At 43.3% G+C, this 19,078-nt stretch overlaps 1 protein-coding gene across 3 annotated transcripts in view; it reads left to right on the top strand.

Annotated features, from left to right (window-relative positions):
• Positions 1-273: 273 nt before the first annotated feature.
• Positions 274-19,078, top strand: part of LOC148025277 (sequence-specific DNA binding transcription factor) — a 66,896-nt gene continuing 48,091 nt past the window's right edge. For all 3 annotated transcript variants that reach the window (XM_087692280.1, XM_087692278.1, XM_087692279.1), the window contains exon 1: positions 274-581. The gene's annotated coding sequence lies outside the window, so the exon portion shown is untranslated. The remainder of the gene's footprint in view (positions 582-19,078) is intronic.

Below are 19,078 nucleotides of genomic sequence, written 5' to 3' on the forward strand. Positions count from 1 at the left end.
GTTTAGATAGAACATTGTATCCTCACTACTCTTACACTGCTACACTCTCTAAACTCTATATTTATAAGTCTATAGCAGGCCATGGTCATAATTATAGACTTATTTTGACATTTGTGTTTTGAGTAGATTTCATCTTTATGCTTTCTAGAGTCTCAAGAGAAAAGAGTATAGCAAAGCCTTTATGATAAGCATCATTGGGTGCATGACAAGTACCAATTTGTCTTTATAAGGATTAACTTGTTGTATGATAAGTACCACTTGTCTACAAGATTCTTCATGCTAACCATCAACTTTGTATATGTTAGTTGTAGAAATTTTTTGTCTTAGAGAGAGAGAGAGAGAGAGATTCTATCGATCGCGGTTGCTGAAGCTAACCTGCGCACACGGAGAAAGAAAAGTCGGATTACGTGCAAGTCTTATTAGCCGAGTTAAAATTGAGAGAGTAAAATGCAGAGGAGGGCTTCATCATTCTTCTCGTCTTGCTCATTTCTGCAGGACGTGTTCCTTCAAAACCCTGATGTTCAGGTTGTGGCTTAGTCTCGATCACAGGCTGCTGCATCGGCACACTTCCTCTCTAGCAGGTTAGCCTCTCATCTCAAACACAGTGTATTAGCTGTCTTTATGACAGTAAGAAGAAACACGTTTAACCCTTGTTTTCTTCTGTTGATGCGCTTGATTGATGATCTATAGTCAAAGCTGGTGTTTTCCATCAATCTTTCCTTGTAGAAGTTCGGGATTTATATCTTATATCAGAAAACCAAAAAGGAAAGTACAATGAGCTGATCAAGAAGCACTGGCCCCATGGGACTCCGTTACTTGATGAGAAAATAGAAGTCTTAGCCTCAGCACCCAGAAAGTTGCATTTACAGCTACATTGTGCACTGGAAGAATCAATGGGCAACTTGCACCATATTACGATGTCAGAAAATTAGTCCTATGTGAAGCCGACAGGCAGCAGGTGCAGCATGGGTTTGTTAACCTTTACACACGAAGACAATTCTTGAGGGTCTAATCCTGGAGGGTTCAATATCACTCTCAGGATCAGATCCTAAAGTCTCTATATGCTGTCCGTACTGACATTAGGTATAAGTCAGAAAGTCACCGTTTAGCTTTTACAATTATCCTTAGTCTTAGGTCAGGTCCTGAAAGGCCACCATGGTCTGTTGTCAAAGTCCTACCCATGTGGGTTTCCAAGCCATGAGGGAAGCATAGGGGAGAGTTCTGCAGTTTATGACATTCTCCCATCCTGAATGTGGTCAATCTTGAAAGAAAATTAAGCCAACTAATTGCCTTCTACATGTCATACTTGATTGGGGTTTGTTAATCAGTCCGGATCTGAACATCTTGTTCACTAAGATAAGCCCTCTGCTTGTGGTGGAAGGCATGTACTGTGACAAATGTTACCAGTTCTTGATGACTAACTTGCTGGAGCACCTATGATTGACTGTTGCATCTTGTCATCCTTTTTCAGACATCTTCCCTAGGACAATTGATGCACCAAAAATAGAAGAGCTCACTTGAATCATTGTCTTGGCTATTTCATTAAATTCATTCCCAAGCCATGAGGGAAGCATAGGGGAGAGTTCTGCAGTTTATGACATTCTCCCATCCTGAATGTGGTCAATCTTGAAAGAAAATTAAGCCAACTAAATGCCTTCTACATGTCATACTTGATTGGGGGTTGTTAATCAGTCCGAATCTGAACATCTTGTTCGTTAAGATAAGCCCTCTGCTTGTGGTGGAAGGCATATACGGTGACAAATGTTACCAGTTCTTGATGACTAACTTGCTGGAGCACCTATGATTGACATTGTTGCATCTTGTCATCGTTTTTCAGACATCTTCCCTAGGACAATTGATGCACCAAAAATAGAAGAGCTTACTTGAATCATTGTCTTGGCTATTTCATTAAATTCATTCCCTTCTATGGAGCCCAAAGAGGTGCAGTAATCAGTTCAACATAAACAAAAGAGATCCCTCGTGTATTGGGTGCTGATAGGTCCTGAACGTAGAGACCATCATAGTAGTGATGTAGTTATAAACCTCCTATACTTCTTGCAAGTGTGAAGTAATTGCTTTTGAAAAAGATTAAAGAGTCCAAAGCTGCCTCCTTTTGTAAGTTGATGTCCTCTTCTATAAATCCATAATCCCTTATTTACTTTATGTAGGAGCCTTAGTCTGAGCTATAGTCTCACTTTGCATGCTCCAAATTAATACAAATGGCAATTCAACATTTTCAACAACACAACCGATCCATAGGTGCTTAATGACTTTGTCAACTTCAATGTTAGCCTCCAAACAACTTTTAAGTGTTAAAAGGTCCACAAAAAACACGTCAACTTGCCAAACCCTAAAAATGACAACTAGCATTTGAGCCCAATTTCAGATAGCATTTTCTTTGACAATAGTCTTGCATAGTCCCCATACAATTCCATATTATTCCTCTCACAAATGGAGGGATTTCTTATAATGAAACTATGGGAAAATCACTTTCTTCATGACAAAGTTGTCTAGAAATTTCACAAGGCTAGAAATTTAGAGGAGAATAGAGGATCTCAGCTTGTTATGTCGAATAACATATTTTCACTGTACTTGAATAAAAAAGCAGCAGTAATATCTGCTATAAATGGAGTTATAGAGCTACCAAATGGATTTTCCATGTAGAGAGAAGATTGGATACCTAAATGTTGTCACCCCATGTTTCATGGTTGAAACTTGCAAGTGTTGCGATAAAGAAGAGAATAATACCCGTCTCCAAACTTTGTGCTTTTTAAATGAGAGAGAGAGAGAGAGAGAGAGAGATCCTAAGTAGTGAAAATTAACTTTCTAAATGATGAGTATCTAGTTGCTCCTTAATTGAATCTCATTTTCGACGAAGAGCAGCGAGCTAAATAATGCAAGGGTTCTTAATCATAAGTGAGTAGCTCATTGGACCAAACTTTAGTGTAGGGTATGCTATACAATTTAAGGGAGCTACTTATTGGGTGAAACCTTTAAATAATTATTAATTTAAGATTCAAACTTTCAATTTAATGAAAGTTTCATATTAGACATTGTCCATTTTTCCTTGTTCTTATACCCCATAAACGTAGAGTGAATGCAGCGGAGGGAGGAAAACACAGGATCAAGACAGATCGAGGTGAATGATATGCAGAGTGGACACAGAGTATAGCCGAGAGAGTGAGAAATGCTGAGTGAGGAAACAAAGATGCTAGGTAAGAGTGCAAAAGAAAGCTTCAAAGAACACTAAAGCTTGGAAGACAGTCTGCTCTTTGAGTGAATTGCTAAACCTTGCTCTTGTTCATTCATTGCTTGAGAATGTTATAAAGGGTTGTATTTATAGGCTTTAGAAAGCTTGTTGCATAAAAAGATAAGAAGGTATCTCTTGGGTGCGGAATGATGTGGGCAAGTCGATGCCTTTTTGGAGCCCCGAGAGGAACACCAAGGAAAAGGGAATTCTCTTGCAAGAAAATCTATCTTGTAACATCAACAAGCTTGTTTATTATGTTTTATATGATCACAATGAAGAAAAGAACACCAGGCACAACAAATCTTCATACAGCATCATGTAAATCTCCCACGGATTTGATAGAATCAACCATATTTTTCAATATCTTCACAAAATCCATCAATAGAACAAAGAAAGCAAAGGAATACACAATCTTTGAATGGAAATACATCACATAGTATTCATCTTCAATATCTTCAGTCTTCTCTCTCAATCTCTCATATACAATCACTCTGTTTCAGTAGAATTGGCTATCTCTGACTCTCTCTCTCTCTCTCCATCAGTAATACATCATATCCTCACTACAATCTCTCTAAAAATCACTCTCAATAATTCTTCTTAGGTCGTGAATACCCCTCCCAAGAGGTATGTTTGATATGAAAAGTCACCAGAGCCACTACAGTGTCCTTTCATAGCTCACTACTGTCACTTCACTCTAGTCTTCACTTGAGTCTTCAGCAGCTACTTCTTCCACTTCTTCTAGCTCTTTTGCACTTGTATTCACCTCTTTCCAAGGCTAGAAAACTTTCCCAAGCTACACTCTCATCCATCAGAACACATACAGAAGCATACAGAACAGTCACAGAACAGTATCAGAACAGTTACAGTACAGAACAGAACAGAACAGAAACAAAAGCTCTACAGAAGACCTACAGAAGGTTACAGAAGATCATCAAAACCACATAACTCATTCTCAAACCATTCCAAACTCTCAAAAACTATTCAATAAACTTTCACAAGATCTCAATCTTCATCAATCAATACTCAATCCCTCCTTACAGAAGACAATCAGAACAAAACAGAGCAAAACAGAGCAAAACAGAAGGTATACAGAACCAATCAGAACCTATCAGAACATCACAGAACCATCAATAAACATCATGATCTTCCAAAACCCAATCATTATCATCCAAAACACTCTCAAACCACTTCCAAATCAATCAATCATCTCATAAAATCAACCATTCAGCTCTCAAAAACAACAAAAATCAGTCAAAAAACAAGTCATTTCAACACGCAACATATCCCCACACTTAATAAGAAAGCGTCCTCGCGACCCAGGAAAAAGGGAATACAAGTTCAGGGAAAAGCTCAATTTTGATCTTCAATATCTTCTAAAAAAGAATCCATCCACCACGATCCCAACTTATAACCTGGTTCTGATATAAAAATACAAAGAAAGAAAAACCCTTATACATTAACACCGCTTAGCAAACTAAAAATCACAAGAAATTTGTAAAGGATATAAAAGTTTTCTTCTTCTTCATCAGCATCAGCTTCAACTCGCCATCCACGACCCCGGCACCACAATTTTCCAAAATGTAGCTCGTACACGAAATCCAATAGGAAACCACCACGTTCGTTTGACATAAATAAACTCACAACATAAACACTAATACACAACACAACCATCTGAATGACTTCTTCAAAAAGAAAGATTTTCATTAAAAAACATCCATCATACATTGGAAAGGTATCAATGAAGATGATCCCTCTTAAAAGATTGATATTGTCGGAAACGATCCATAGACAAGGATTCATCTACAAAGTTTTTAGGAGGATTTTGAAAAAATTGGAGACAGCACATCCTTTCCAACAAGACCAAGTATCTGCTAAGTAAACAAAGGGCATGAAAATACAAAATATCTAGCTGTTGGGAATCAATGCTGACATTGACATTCATGCACAACTTTGGAATAGGCTTGGAATCATTATGAGAGTGCCTATGCATATACGCCAGGTACCAAGCAAAGTGAGCAGTTAATCTCACTGAGGGATCTGCAGACTGTGAATACTGCTGAGCAAAATGAACATAGTTCTGATAAGCTTGACTGGAAGCTGTCCATTCTTCTGGAATTACTGGCCAATTGATTTGAGGTCCTGTAAGGCAATCATCCGAACTCCATCCCCTTCTGCTAGAAATCTGATTATCAAACCCGTCACAGTCACTAACCAACTGAGGTGGTTGAGATATGGAAGTGTTAGGAGAGGATAATGGAATAAGAAAGAGTGGATGTAGGGATGGATAGGAAAAATCATAAAAATAAGAAAAGGTTAAAGGAGTGGTAGAAATTTGGAGGGAATCACTAAGGAAGGGTGTTAACTGATAAATAGGAAATGTAGAGGGTACATTAATGGATGGAGAAGAACAGGGCGGAGAAGGGGAAAATACCCTATCCTCAATAAAGGAACAGTATGTAAAAATGGGAATTTGAGGGAAATATGAAGGTTGGAAAAGAAGGGGTAAAATAAAATAGTTGTGGAATTAGATTGACAAAGGGAAAGATATATAGCATATCGGTGAGCCATTTGTTGGTAATAGAGGAGGGTAGGAACAGAAGGTCCTAAGAGAGATTGTCGATGATAGGCATCAAAGAAGGTAGCATCAAATGGATTATGTTTTGAAAGATAGGCTAAGAGATCCATCCTCAGTTGATTAGTACTCTGGGCAGAGATAGGAGCTGTGTTTTGTCTTTGATTGAGGACCACAGAATCAATCATGGGATGCCACGAATTATCATGACAATCAGCCACTTTGGAGGAATAACTCTGGAACATGTTAGATATGCGCAACTCCAAATGATTGACATACAAAACAGCCTGTAAGACCACATTCCCCACATACCATGCCATATCCACCTCATCTGGAATTAACAAGTCTCCTCGTAGATACATGTATGACATCAACATGATATCGGGCGTGACAGAATCTTCAAATACCATTCTGACTACCTCTGTCAACAACTCAGCAGACCAAGTCTCACTCCAGCCATCCTCTGGAAGATGTAAATCCATCGTGGAAAGCTTCATGTAGAAGACCAACTTCTGTAAGTGGTAGTGGACAAAGAAAGAATGGTCTGGTAAAACATATTCCTGAAACTGCTCAAAGGTAGACTATAATAAGTCCATTTGGGAGTGCAATCTTTCCACTTTATCTTGGAATAGAGGGCACAAAGTAGCCTGTCTCTGAAGAGCAGCCAAGTCCTGCTGTGAAAGAGAAGGAATCAAGGGAATATTAGGGCTTGGAGGAACAGAGCGGGACTTTGCAAGTTGATCTTGCAACTGCTGGATTTGGGAGGCTTGGTTTGCCACTGTGTCATTAGCCATCTGTAAAGCTAAAAGTTTGTCATCTAAGATAGCTTGGAACTCCTGTGCTTCTCTGGACATCCTCTCCTTTTTCTCTGAAAGGCTAGCAACCTGGGATTGAGCCTCTAGTAACTGGATCTTCAAAGAAGAAATCTCATCGCTTTGGGTGGCAACCAGTTGGGTTTGCTGTTCCATTTGCTTAAATAAATTTGCTAGGGTATCCTTAGCAGAAGCTAACTCAGATGTTGCCTTATGCAACTGGTCCTTAGACTGCATGAGTTCTTCATAAAAAGACGCGTACAGCTGTTGAACACAGGCTGTCACAGATAATTCAATGGAGCTCTGAATATCTTTACAAAGAAAATGAATTGTATCCCCTAAAACTAGACTGTGCAGGGAGGGAACTGATATATCCAATGATCCTTCTCGATGTGCTTTGAACATGTTATTACAAGTGAGATACCCAGGGAGATCACTGCCAGAGGTAGCAAGAATGGGTACTGAAGGAAGTACTGAAGGAGCTTTATCCGCTACTCTCTTCAAGCGTTTGCGCTGAATGACCAAGGGAGGCGGAGAATCATCATCCTCTATGTCAATAGGTGCTGACTCTTCTGAAGGTGGAGGAGAAGGTACTGGATCTGATGGATGAGGTGGAGGTATAGTCTTCTGTAAACGTGAATAGGTCAAGAAGGCAGACAAATATGATCTATATGTGACATTGGTAACATTACCCCTGGTGACTTTAACGAAATGGTGATCCATTTTAGTGAGGAGATAAGTGCTTCAATCAATAGCAACTCCTTTCAACACCATCCGGGAAGCTGTGAAAAGCTCTTTGGACAAATACTGGGATGGCGTTTTGGCAGGCATAAACCTGTCCTGGAGAAACTGACAGATCGTCTTCCATACGGGATCAGTGATCATAGAAAAGGAAACTCCTGAAGAGTTGATCACCTTCTTAACATCGAGGATTTCCCTTGTCTGCTTTTGCAACAGCTTTAGAATCTCTTCATTAGAGAAAAGCTGACGAGTGGTCACAAAAGGTTCACCTTTGGAGGGAAGAGACAAAGGCTTCCCTAAGCCTCGAGGTGTCAAAGTCATAGAAAGTCCTTGGACTAGGCTTTTTTTTGCTGTAAGAGGCCAGAAACTCATCACATAACGACGGATCCTCTGGAAGCAATGGAAAGGAAGTAGCCACAAAAGCAGCGAGTCCCGCCTTCGTGAGAGGCTCAAAAGTAAGTAGGGAAGAGTAATCCCTACTAACTAATGGGACGTACTGGATAGGGGGAGGAGTATGAGAAGGGGCCATTCAGATGGTTACACACACACCACAAACACAGACAATCAAGGAGAATGCCTGCAAAGCAACAGACAAAAAACCAAGGATAAGAGAATAACCAAACAAGAAAACGTGACTCGACCAACTAACCCCAAGCAAACCACATCCTAGAAAAAATTCGACATGACCTTGAGACATATGCGACCGAAAGCTTCATGCGATGCATCAGACAAACACCCTGAACCCCGTATTAGGCAAGAAAAGAAAAAATTGCATATCATACCCGTAACCGTAACAAAGACAGTAAACCAAAACAATATCACATCCGACATATATCAAGACTACATCGGTGATAAACTAGGACTGGACAAGGAAAACAACTCTAATGACTGCGCATATCCATCCCACGAAACAGTTCATTAAAAAGGGGAATTAAGTGCAGTGAGGGGGAATTAATTTAATGAAGGATTGATTTTAATAAATTATTAAGAATGGATAAAGTTTTATTAGGTGATAAACCTTAGTAAGAAAACGGCTGTTCCTTATTATAAATTAAAATACCAATTATGAGGTGAAGCGGTGCATTAATTCGATTCCCAGACTTCGATACCCGACTGGGTCTCTAAATGCAAGTTCATTGATTACAAATTAAGGTGATGTGGAGCGCTTTTTTGCCAGCGCGTGCTCATGTGACGGCTGGTTGATTTTAATTAAAAATTAAAGTGCCTCTGTAGCGCACGTAGCGCGTGTGAAGTGAACGGCGGGTTTATTTTAATTAAAAAGTATATGTGTGTGGAGCGGGAATGCGCGTGGAACTGTGGGTGAATAAAGAGTTCATTTTAACAATTAAGGTGTGATTAAGGGGGAAATGAAAATAAAGAAAACTCATAAAATAAATACCTAGAAGGGGTGTGTATGTAATGCAGAAATGCGCACGGAAGAGTCCCCCAAAAGAAGTGAATCCAGTAAAGGAAAAGTAAAGACCACTGACGAAACAACAAAGACAACACCTTAGCGGATGTGTTGATTTGTTTTGTGGTTGGGTTTTTTTAAAATAATTTTTTTTGTAATTTGGGATTATTTATGGTGGTTGTTTTGTTAGTGAGGGTATGATGTTTTGTGGATGTGTTTTGTTGTTTTTTTTGTTTGTGTAGTTGGTGTTGTTTTTGTTTTTTTTATTTTTTTTTGGAAATAAATAAGAATAAAAATAAGAATAGGGAAATCAATATATTCAACACATAAATAGGGAGGAAATATCCACAATGGAGTGTATGCAAATAAAATAGAGAGTGTTAAGGGAAATTTCCGTTTGTTGGTTTGTTTTTTGTTTTGTTTTTGTTTTAAAAAAAAAAGGGGTACCATGTATGATAATTTTTTAAAGTGAAAAATAAATGAAAAATGGTCAAGGGGGGTGAGGGGAATTTTTTAGAATTTTTCAGAATTTGTTTTAGAATTTTGTGACTATTTTTAAATGAATTTTCTACATTTGTTGGTAATTTGGGGGATAAATTGGGAAATGTGTAATTTTCAGAAATTTTAGGGTTGGAAATTTCCAGCGGACAAACTCCCAAAAATTGGCAAAAAGCAAAGGGAATTTTTAGAAATTTTTTTGAATTATTTTGATGGGAAAATTAATTAAATAATGTAAATCATGTTAATCAGATAAGTAAGTTAAAAGTAAGTCTGTTAAGGCTGGTTAGTTTGTGTAAGTCATGGTAGTCTGTCCAAGTCAAGCCAAGTTAGGTTAATCAGGTTAGGGTTAGAGGTAGTTAGAACTAACCTAACTAAGGTTAAGCAAACTAACCTAACTAAGGTTAAACAAACTAACCTAACTAAGGTTAAACAAACTAACGAGAGTTAGGGAGGGTTAGAGGGGTAGGTTAGGTTAGTTATCCTAACTTAGGGTTAATTAGTGTAACTACTGTTAGGTTAGATAACAAGGGGTAGGTTAGTGGTAACTAACCAGGGGTTAGTGAGGAAGGAGGAGGTGGAAGAGGAGGAGGAGCAGGAGGAAGGGGAGGAGGAGGAGGAAGGGGAGGAGGACGGCGACCTCGAGCGGGCCTAGGCGACTCTGCGGTGGCGACGGACGGGCCTCAGGCGGCGACGATGGGCGGGCCTGGGCGACTGCGGCGGCGACGGACGGGCCTCAGGCGGCGACAACGGGCGGGCCTGGGCGACTCTGCGGCGGCGACGGACGGAGGAATGAGGAAGGGGGGAGGAGGAAGGAAGAAGGGGAGGAGAATGCAGGCGGGAGGAGGAAGGAGGAAGGGGAAGGAGAGGAGAAGACGGGGGAAGGGAAGGGACGTGGGAGGAGGAGGGAGAGAGGGGATGGGAGGCGGTTGGGGTGGGTAGGGGTAGGGTAGGGGGGTGGAGGGAGAAGGGCACCCACGGGGGGTGCCCAAGAGGGGTGGGATAGAGTAGGGGTATGGGAGGAGGGAGGAGGAAGGGGAAGGAGAGAAGAAGGCGGGGGAAGGGAAGGGACGTGGGAGGAGGGAGAGAGGGGATGGGAGGCGGTTGGGGTGGGTAGGGGTAGGGTAGGGGGGTGGAGGGAGAAGGGCACCCACGGGGGGTGCCCAAGAGGGGTGGGATAGAGTAGGGGGTATGGGCGGGTTAGGGTAGGGGATACCCAGGGAAGGGTAGGGGTGGGGGAAATAGAAATGGGCGGGGTAGGGGCCCAAGAGGGACGCGTACCCCCGTCTCGCGCATGTGTGCGGGGCGGGGTAAAAAAATTTGCCGTGACGGAATTGAAATGGTACCGGGATGATGGTACGGGTCATGTGGACATGACTGGGGCTCGTGGAGACACGTAAAATCGAAAAAGGGCGCGTTCACGCGCAAGACGGAGTGCGTGAAAACACGTAAAATTAAAGAAAAATTAATATCTCCCAATCCGGACGTCAAAACGAAATGGCATAAAAACAAAAAGTGGGCAGGACGACAGGGGGAAAACAAGGAAAATACGGGACGGAGGTTCCGGGGGGGAAAAGGGTGGTCACGCGCAAAAAACACAAAAAACGAACCAAAATACGTAAGTAAAAATTAATATCGGAAGATCCGTGCATCGGAATGAGGTGCAGAAAGACGTGCCGGACAATCCTATCACATCAAAACAGAATTCCGACTGAGATAAGACGCGTTCACGTGGGAAAAACCCAAAAAATAAACCCGAAAATGGGATCGGAAATTAATAGCGAACGAACCGTTCGTCGGAATGACATGCAGTAAGAAGGAAAAATGTCCGCAAGAAGGAGTGGCACATGGTTAGCACATTAAACCGCAGTTCCGGTGGAAATAGGAGGGGTTCACATGCAAAAAACTCCAAAAATATGCCTGAAAATTCATTTAAAAATTAATAAGTAAAAATTCGGAAGTCGAAAGAGGGAGGAGGAAAAAGGAAAAAGGTGGGGGAAGACACGAAGGACACGACTGTCAAATCAAATTGGAATTCCGATGCAAATAGGGCATGTTCACATGGAAAAATGTCAAAAAGACGCATGAAAAAGTCGTAAAAAACCGGAAAATTAATAATGGACAAACCGTGTATCGGAATGATGCGGAGGAAAAAGGAAAAATGTCAGGGAAAAAGTGGATGGCAAGGCTATGATGTCAGATCATGGTTCCGGAGCAAGCAAAGCACGTTCACATGGAAAATCGGCTAATTTGCGCAAAATGCTTCAAAAATTAATAACTCGAAAACCGTGCACCGGAATAGGGATAGGTAAAAAGGAAAAATGGTCAGTTCAAAGGAGGGAACAGGACTATAAGGTTGGATTGGGACTTTGGTGAACGTAGGGTGCATTCACAGGACAGGACCTCAAAATCAAGGAATGAAGGAAAACGGCAAGGGAATAGCCCCAAGGGTGGGTGGAACATAACCGGGTGGGTGGGAAGGGATCCCATTAGGGTAAAAGCAAGTCATGGCATACATGCATGAGCAGGGTAAGGCATATGCAGAGGGGTATGCAATATAGACGCGTAGGGACGCGTCCCCATACTTAAGACCTTAACGGATAGGGTTAATCGAGCAACAGGGACCTAGGACCACGCCACAAACCATCCACTAACTTCCCCACACTTAAAACATGAACATCACTGAGAAACCAAAGTGGGAGGGTTAGAAAAACTTGACCCATTGCATCAAAAAGCCAGGGTGAGTGTCGATGGTACGTCCAGTGTCGTTGTCGGCGCTGGAGGTACCACGGCACACGCACACGTCCGTCATGGCAGGGACCACGCGGCAGCACCCAGGGAGGTAGCTGATTGAAGGAATCACAGGAAATTTATCGATGATGAGGGATATTGCACTCAACTCACAGTCACTCAAATGAAATGAAAGAACAGTCACACGCCCCATGACTAATATCACTCGAGGAATAAGGAGTGAAACCCATATCGCGTACTCGGTTGAGGAATCGACAAGGGAGAAATGGTGCAGGAGTATGCCAGGGTGCACAGTTGATGGTGCATTAGTGCGTCCAACCCGTCTGGCATAGGTGCAAGAAGGAAGGCAAGGGAGCCGTACAGTGCAGTGTACAGAACAGGGTGACGTGTCTTGTGATGACGGCAAAGACCCATCCCGTGGGTGCATAGGGAAACGGGAACATACCTGACTCCAAGTGTCGTAACGTCCCTCAATCTCACATCTCGGTAATTGATTGAAGAAACTCCAGTCACACTCAACCCACCCTCTGTCTCACTCTCTGTTGATAAATACAGGAGGGCAGCCTTGTCCTGAAACCCATTGATGTAATCCTCACAGTCACTTGTGCAAAGGTTGTATGCCTTGTGCGCATTTGATGGTGCAACTGTGCATCCCGCCCTATGCCGGCATACGGTGCGAGAAGGAAGGCCAGGGAGCCTTATGGTGCAGTGCACAGAAACAAATTGTGCTTTGTGCATTGAGAGGCCCATCCCGTGCGTACAACGCTTCATTCACACTTCTCACCTCTCATTTGATTTGAAGGGAAAAGACTGGTCTCTCACCCCACCCTCTGTCTCACTCTCTGTTGATAGTTATAGAGGGCAACCATACTCACGTCCCCCATCCGGTTAGGATGAAAGCTCACATCACTCAAGGGGTTGTCGATGAAGATCGCGTCGTCAGTTGTTGAAGAGGCGTACCCAGGGAGGTAGCCATCAAATCGAACGTTGTATTGGACAGGAATATGTCGTTTGCGAGAGGACATGTAGTCACTTTGCAGAGAGACCCAGGACACAGCGTACCAAGGGAGGTAGCTTCGGAATTGGATCCTGGGAATATCAATTAATGAATCCACTTTCTGGACTGCTGGGTGTTACCACCTTTTCCACAGCCAGCTTTCCGCCCAAGGGTGTTTACCACCTTTTCTTGGAACGAGGCCTGCTATAACAGGGAATTGCTTCCTTTTCTCTTATAACAGATTTGTTTGTTTTTTTTTTCTCTTAAAAAAAAATAAAAATAAAAAAAATCCCGAGGGTGTTTCCACCTTTTCCCGAAGAATAGGTCGGCATGACAGGGACCTAAGTCTTTTTCTCCCATGAGCGATATGTATATTTTTCATTTTTTTTTTCTTTTCTATTCTATTCTTTTCTTTCTCTTCGAATTAAGCAAGGGAACAGTGGAAATACCATGTATCAGAACCAACCTCGCCACTGTCGCTGGTGGAAAATAGAGGATAAGAGATCAAGGCTGGAAGGGGGATTTGAGGGGACAGAGGGTTGCATCCACCTTATCAGGAGTGGCTGAAGAACAGCTATCAAAAGTAGCATCAGAAGAAGTACAGTGCCGCGCCAACGAGGGAAAGGATCAAGTGTCCGTAATTGTCAAGATCCCCAAGGAGGGAAGTACTTCTTCAGGCGATATCCATTGATCAGAAAGGGATCATTAGAGGCATCAACAGTCTGCACTTGGACAGAGCCATTAGGGTTGACGGCAAGTACCTTATAGGGGCCCATCCACCGCTGTTGGAGCTTGCCAGGAAACTTGCCAAAGCGTGAATCATAGGCTAGGACCAAATCACCTTCTTTGAACTCCTTATGCTTGATGAAGCTATCATGGTAAGCCTTACGTCGAGCTTGCGTGGCTTCCATGCACTGGAGAGCCATCCTACGAATTTCGTCTAAACATTCCAAGTGCAGGAGACGGCGTTACAGTGAATCATCGTCCCCCAAACGCTCTTTGATAGCTACTCTCAAAGAGAGTAATTCCAGTTCAACAGGAAAAACAGCTTCTGTACCATATACCAGCTGAAAGGGTGTCAGTCCTGTTGCTGCTTTATGGGAGGTTCTGTATGCCCAGAGGGCCTCTGTAAGTCGATTGTCCCAATCACAACGATGTGCGGCAATTGTTCTTGTCAGAATCGAGCAGAGGATGCGATTGGTGACTTCGACTTGGCCGTTGGCTCTAGGGTAATAAGGAGTGGACTTGCGATGGCGGATCTTATACAACTCTGTCAACTCTTCCATGACTTTGTTAAGGAAATAAGTGCCTCTATCACTTACCAGCTCTAAGGGAGTGCCAAAACGGGTGATGATATTCTCGTACATGAACAGGGCCACGCTGTTATCATCGTCCCGCTTTAGGGCTTTAGCTTCACACCACTTGGTAATATAATCCGTACATACGAGGATGTATCGGTTCTGTTTCCGTCTAGTGAGAGGATCGATTGGACCTATGAAGTCGATGCCCCACTTCTCAAACGGCTTTAAGGGAAGGATAGGTTGCAATGGCATGGCACTTGTCTTCGTGGGTTTCCCCATTCTTTGACAAGCATCACATCTTTTACAGTAATCATAGGCATCCTTATGAATGGTAGGCCACCAATATCCTGCTAGCAGAGCCTTCTTGGCTGTAGCTTCTCCTGCAAAGTGACCTCCACATGGCTCGTCATGGCAAGCCTTCAGAACAATCCCAATCTCATCTCCTGCAACACATCTTCTGAGCACTTCATCTTTGCCTTTCTTGTACAGTGCGCCACCTAGCAGGGTGTAGGGGGCTGATTCTAACATGAGCTTCTTCCTTTCCCGACTAGAAATACCAGGAGGATACTGTTGGGTTGCCAGCAGATTGGCAATGTCTGCATACCAAGGAGTGATAGTTTCTACCAGGAATAGGGAAGCATCGGGGAGATCTGGATCATCCTGCTCCTCATCTGCAGTTTGTGGGATACGCGACAGGTGATCAGCGAGAACATAGGAACGACCAGGCTTAGTAATCACCTCAAAGTCGAACTCTTGGAATAACAGGAGCCATCTCATCATTCGTCCTTTCACATCTGCTTTGTTCATCAGGAAGGACAGGGCTTCATGATCCACATAAAATTTAAAGTGGGTCAATAGGAGGTAATAGCGAAACTTCTCTAGGGAAAACACCATTGCCAAGCACTCCAGCTCTGTCACTGTATAGTTCCGTTCCCTATCAGTGACTTTTCGGCTTGCGTAAAAGATCGGTTGATCCAGCTTCGAGGAGCCCTTTTGGCAAAGGACAGCACCTAAGCCTTCAATTGATGCATCCATGTGTACATGGAACTCTTTCGTCCAATCAGGAGGTTGCAGAATGGGTGCCTCTATCAGACACTGCTTCAAAGTGTGGAAGGCTTTGTCACATTCTTCCGTCCAAGTAAACTCTGCATCTTTCCTCAGGAGCTTGTGCAAGGAGGTTGCCTTTGTTGCAAAATGGGCTATGAACCTTCTGTAGTAACCCACATGGCCTAGGAATCCCCTCAACTGTTTGAGGTTGGTGGGTGCTGTCAGAGCTGCGATCTTTTCAATCTTTGCAGGGTCTGTTGATATCCCTTGTGCGGAGACAATGTGGCTCAACAGGACTCCAAAAGAGACCCAAAGATGCATTTGTCGGGGTTGAGGGAAATCCCATACTCCCGGCATCGGTCAAAGCATTGTTCCAGGTGTTCCCAGTGTTCACGGATCAAGCTTTAGACACAGAAGTCATCCAAATATACCTCAATGAAGTCGTGCAGATGATTCTGAAATGCAGCCATCATGACTCGTTGGAAAGTAGCAGGGGCATTGCAGAGCCCAAATGGCATCACTCGGTAAGCGTAGGTCCCCCATTCTGTGGTGAAGGTTGTTTTGGACTGGTCTTCTTCTGCGATCTGCACTTGGTTGTATCCGCTGAATCTATCCAAAAGGGAATAAAGCTCATGTCCTGCCACTGTGTCCAACAGTTGGTCTGTGAAAGGGATAGGAAAGTGATCATTCTTTGTCTTGGAATTAAGCTTTCGGAAATCCACACATATACGAAGCTTGCCATTCTTCTTGGGTACAACCACGATGGGTGAAACCCATTCACTATTTGCCACTGGATAGATGAACTCGGCTTCCAGAAGCTTCAGCAGCTCCGCTTTCACCAATGTGAAATAATTCGGGTTCATTCGCCTCTGTCGTTGCCGTACTGGCTTGGCATCAGGCTCCAAGTCAATATGATGTTGACATATTGTGGGATCAATCCCCTTTAGGTCTTTGTAGGACCATGCAAACACATCCAAATTTTCTTTCAACAAGTTGTACAAGGTTGACAACTCCTCTTCTGGGAGGCTGCTACCCACCTTCAAGTGGCGTTCAGTGCCTTCTGCATCCACAAAGGTTAATTGTCTTTCACCTTCTACTTCACGGATGAAGGTTCCACGGACTGCTTCTGGATACAGATCCGACTCCTTCAAGGGAGTGATGTCCTCTTCTGATGTCCCACTAGACCCAACTTCTTCTTTTGGTGGAGACTTAGGTTGCTCCTTAAGATGTTGAAATGGGATTAGGGCCGTTTTGGGCTTGGTTTCAAAATTAGTTACCTCTTGGCTTGAAGACTCATCTTCTGATGACAAATCCAGGAACGTCACATAACAGGGACCCTCTGATGCCTGTTGTGTTTGTGGGACTGGTACTCGTTGGCACGGTGCATCATCATCATCTTTCTTTGGCAAGGATGGGTGAGGGTGGCATGAGCCACTGCTGACAGATGGCTTGTTCTTCTTAATCCATTCCTTATAAAGGTTTTGCATATGAGAAGATCCATTTACCAGACCAAATGGTACCATCACCATTCTGTCCCATAGCATGAGCTCGTCTGCTTCTGATGCTTCTGAAACTTCTTCTCCAAATATATCCTCTGCAGGTGGGATAGATTCTTCTGGCTCACTTTCATAACCTTCTTTGTCCATATCATATCCATCCTCTTCTGTCTCTGCTTCTGCTTCTGTCTCTGTAGGAGCTTTGTAACAGAAGAACAAATTCTCTGTTTCCTCTTCTGCCTCTGTCTCTGCTTCTGCTATGGCCATGTAACAGGGAGAACAGTACATCCATGTTTCTATCTCACTGTCAGAAGTGATTTCAGAAGTCATTCCTGGTTCAGGCAGGAAGTATTCACCCATTGATAATGGCGTTGTATCCACTGTTAAGGATTGTGCCACAGTTTTCTTGGGGAGGATCTGTTTGACAGCATCTTCGTCTGCTGATGTTCCATCTGTAGCCTCATTAGGGGAGTCAGAAGGTAATTCCAAGGAGGTGGATCCATGTCCTTTTTCAGAGCCATATAGTTTCAGCATCACTTTGTTGGGTCCTCTACCCAAGGTCAAGGTTCCTTTGAACCAATCGGTCCTTGCTCGGGCTTAAAAAAGCCATGGTCTGCCCAGTAACAGAGGATAGGATGTACCATAAGAATTTGACTTCACTACCAAATAGGTTAGCCAATAATCTTTTCCAGCCACTGTAGTCTTCACATATGGGAGAATGCCCAAAGGCTTGATTCTACTCTGATCCGCCAATCTGATGAGCCATTGGGTGGGTTGTACACCTTGTAGGCCTAGATCCTTCATTGTCACATCCGTCATAATGTTTACTGATGAACCTCCATCAATCAGTGCATTTGCAATGAAGCAGCCTTCTATCCACACGCCAGTCTCTGGAGTACTCGGATCTAGGAAAGCATTAGCCACATCCACTTCTTTTACAGGCTCTGGAGCCTTGTTGGACTTTGTTGCTGTTGAGGGAGCAATCCTTAAACCACGTCTTCTTGTCAGTATACTTTTGAACCTTTTCCGGCAACTGGGAGACAACATCAATAATTGTCGGAATGTGAGGTTTGGTTTAAAGGTATCTAGATCTCTGACCAGATCGTATTCCTTAATAGGATCCACTGGCTTCTCTAACCGATTAGGGAATGGGGCAACACCCATTTTCATTTTCCCTCTTTCTTCCAACAGAGGAATTACAGGAACTTCTTCTGCCACCTGTGGCACTTCCTCCTCTTCTGTCTCCTGGACCTCTAGTCCTGTCTCTGTAACTGTCTCTGTAACTCTCTGTGGCACTGTAGTGCTCTGTACGGCACTGTTAGGCTCTGTTCGGTTCTGTTCTTCTGGTGGAAGATTGAACTTCACTGTTCTGGCAGGAGGGTTATTTTCTTTCTGGATAGGTGGTTCCTTTTGCTTTGCACGCGTGATGGCAGCAACTTCCAATTCCACTAAATTGGAGGTAGGCTCTTGGGCCTTGGCCGGACTATCAGTAGCACTGTTTTTCACTGGGGCTGGGCTTGGACAGTCTTTTGCAGTGTGGTCTTCTCCTTTGCATCGACTGCATAAGGGCTTGTAATCCACTGACCTTCGAGGATTTGGACAATTTGGTGAAATGTGTCCCTTTTCTCCGCATCTGTAACATTCCACTTCTGATCTCTGACCACCGCCAGACTGTCTTCCTCTGTAACTTTGAGAGGGAAATCTTCTGGGTCCGAAATTAGGACCAAACTCTCTAGGCTTGGGTCCAATATCCTGTGTTGTCATTTTGGATTCCAACAAGTTGAATTTTGCGTCTTCTTCCTTCCTTCTCCTATCATGCATCTCCTTCAGAGAGCAAATGTCCTCTGTATGGTTCTTCCGCAAACAGTAGGAACAGAAGGCCCCAGGAATAGTTAGTTTTCGTGTACATTCGGTGGCTAAATGGCCTGCTTGATGACACTTACCACACCAAGTATTTGACCGCATCACATCTCTTCCTGCTCCTGCAACGTTGGATATGCTAGCGGTATTCACTTTCAACGTCTGTAGTTGTTCTGTAATCACATCCATCAACTCCTTTTTTATGTTGGCAACTGAGTTGGATAAGTAATCCTTCAAGCTTTCTCCTCCGGACGTACTGGCAGTAGGGTTTTGAGGAGTCTGTAATCACTGCATAAACGGGTTGGGCTGGTACAGAGGGGTCTCTGTTCTGGTTCTGATTCA

The sequence above is a fragment of the Lygodium microphyllum genome, chromosome 14 (genome assembly GCF_053477565.2).
Source record: "Lygodium microphyllum isolate KBCC chromosome 14, Lygodium_microphyllum_v1.1.10, whole genome shotgun sequence".
In the NCBI taxonomy this organism is placed as follows: Eukaryota; Viridiplantae; Streptophyta; class Polypodiopsida; order Schizaeales; family Lygodiaceae; genus Lygodium; species Lygodium microphyllum.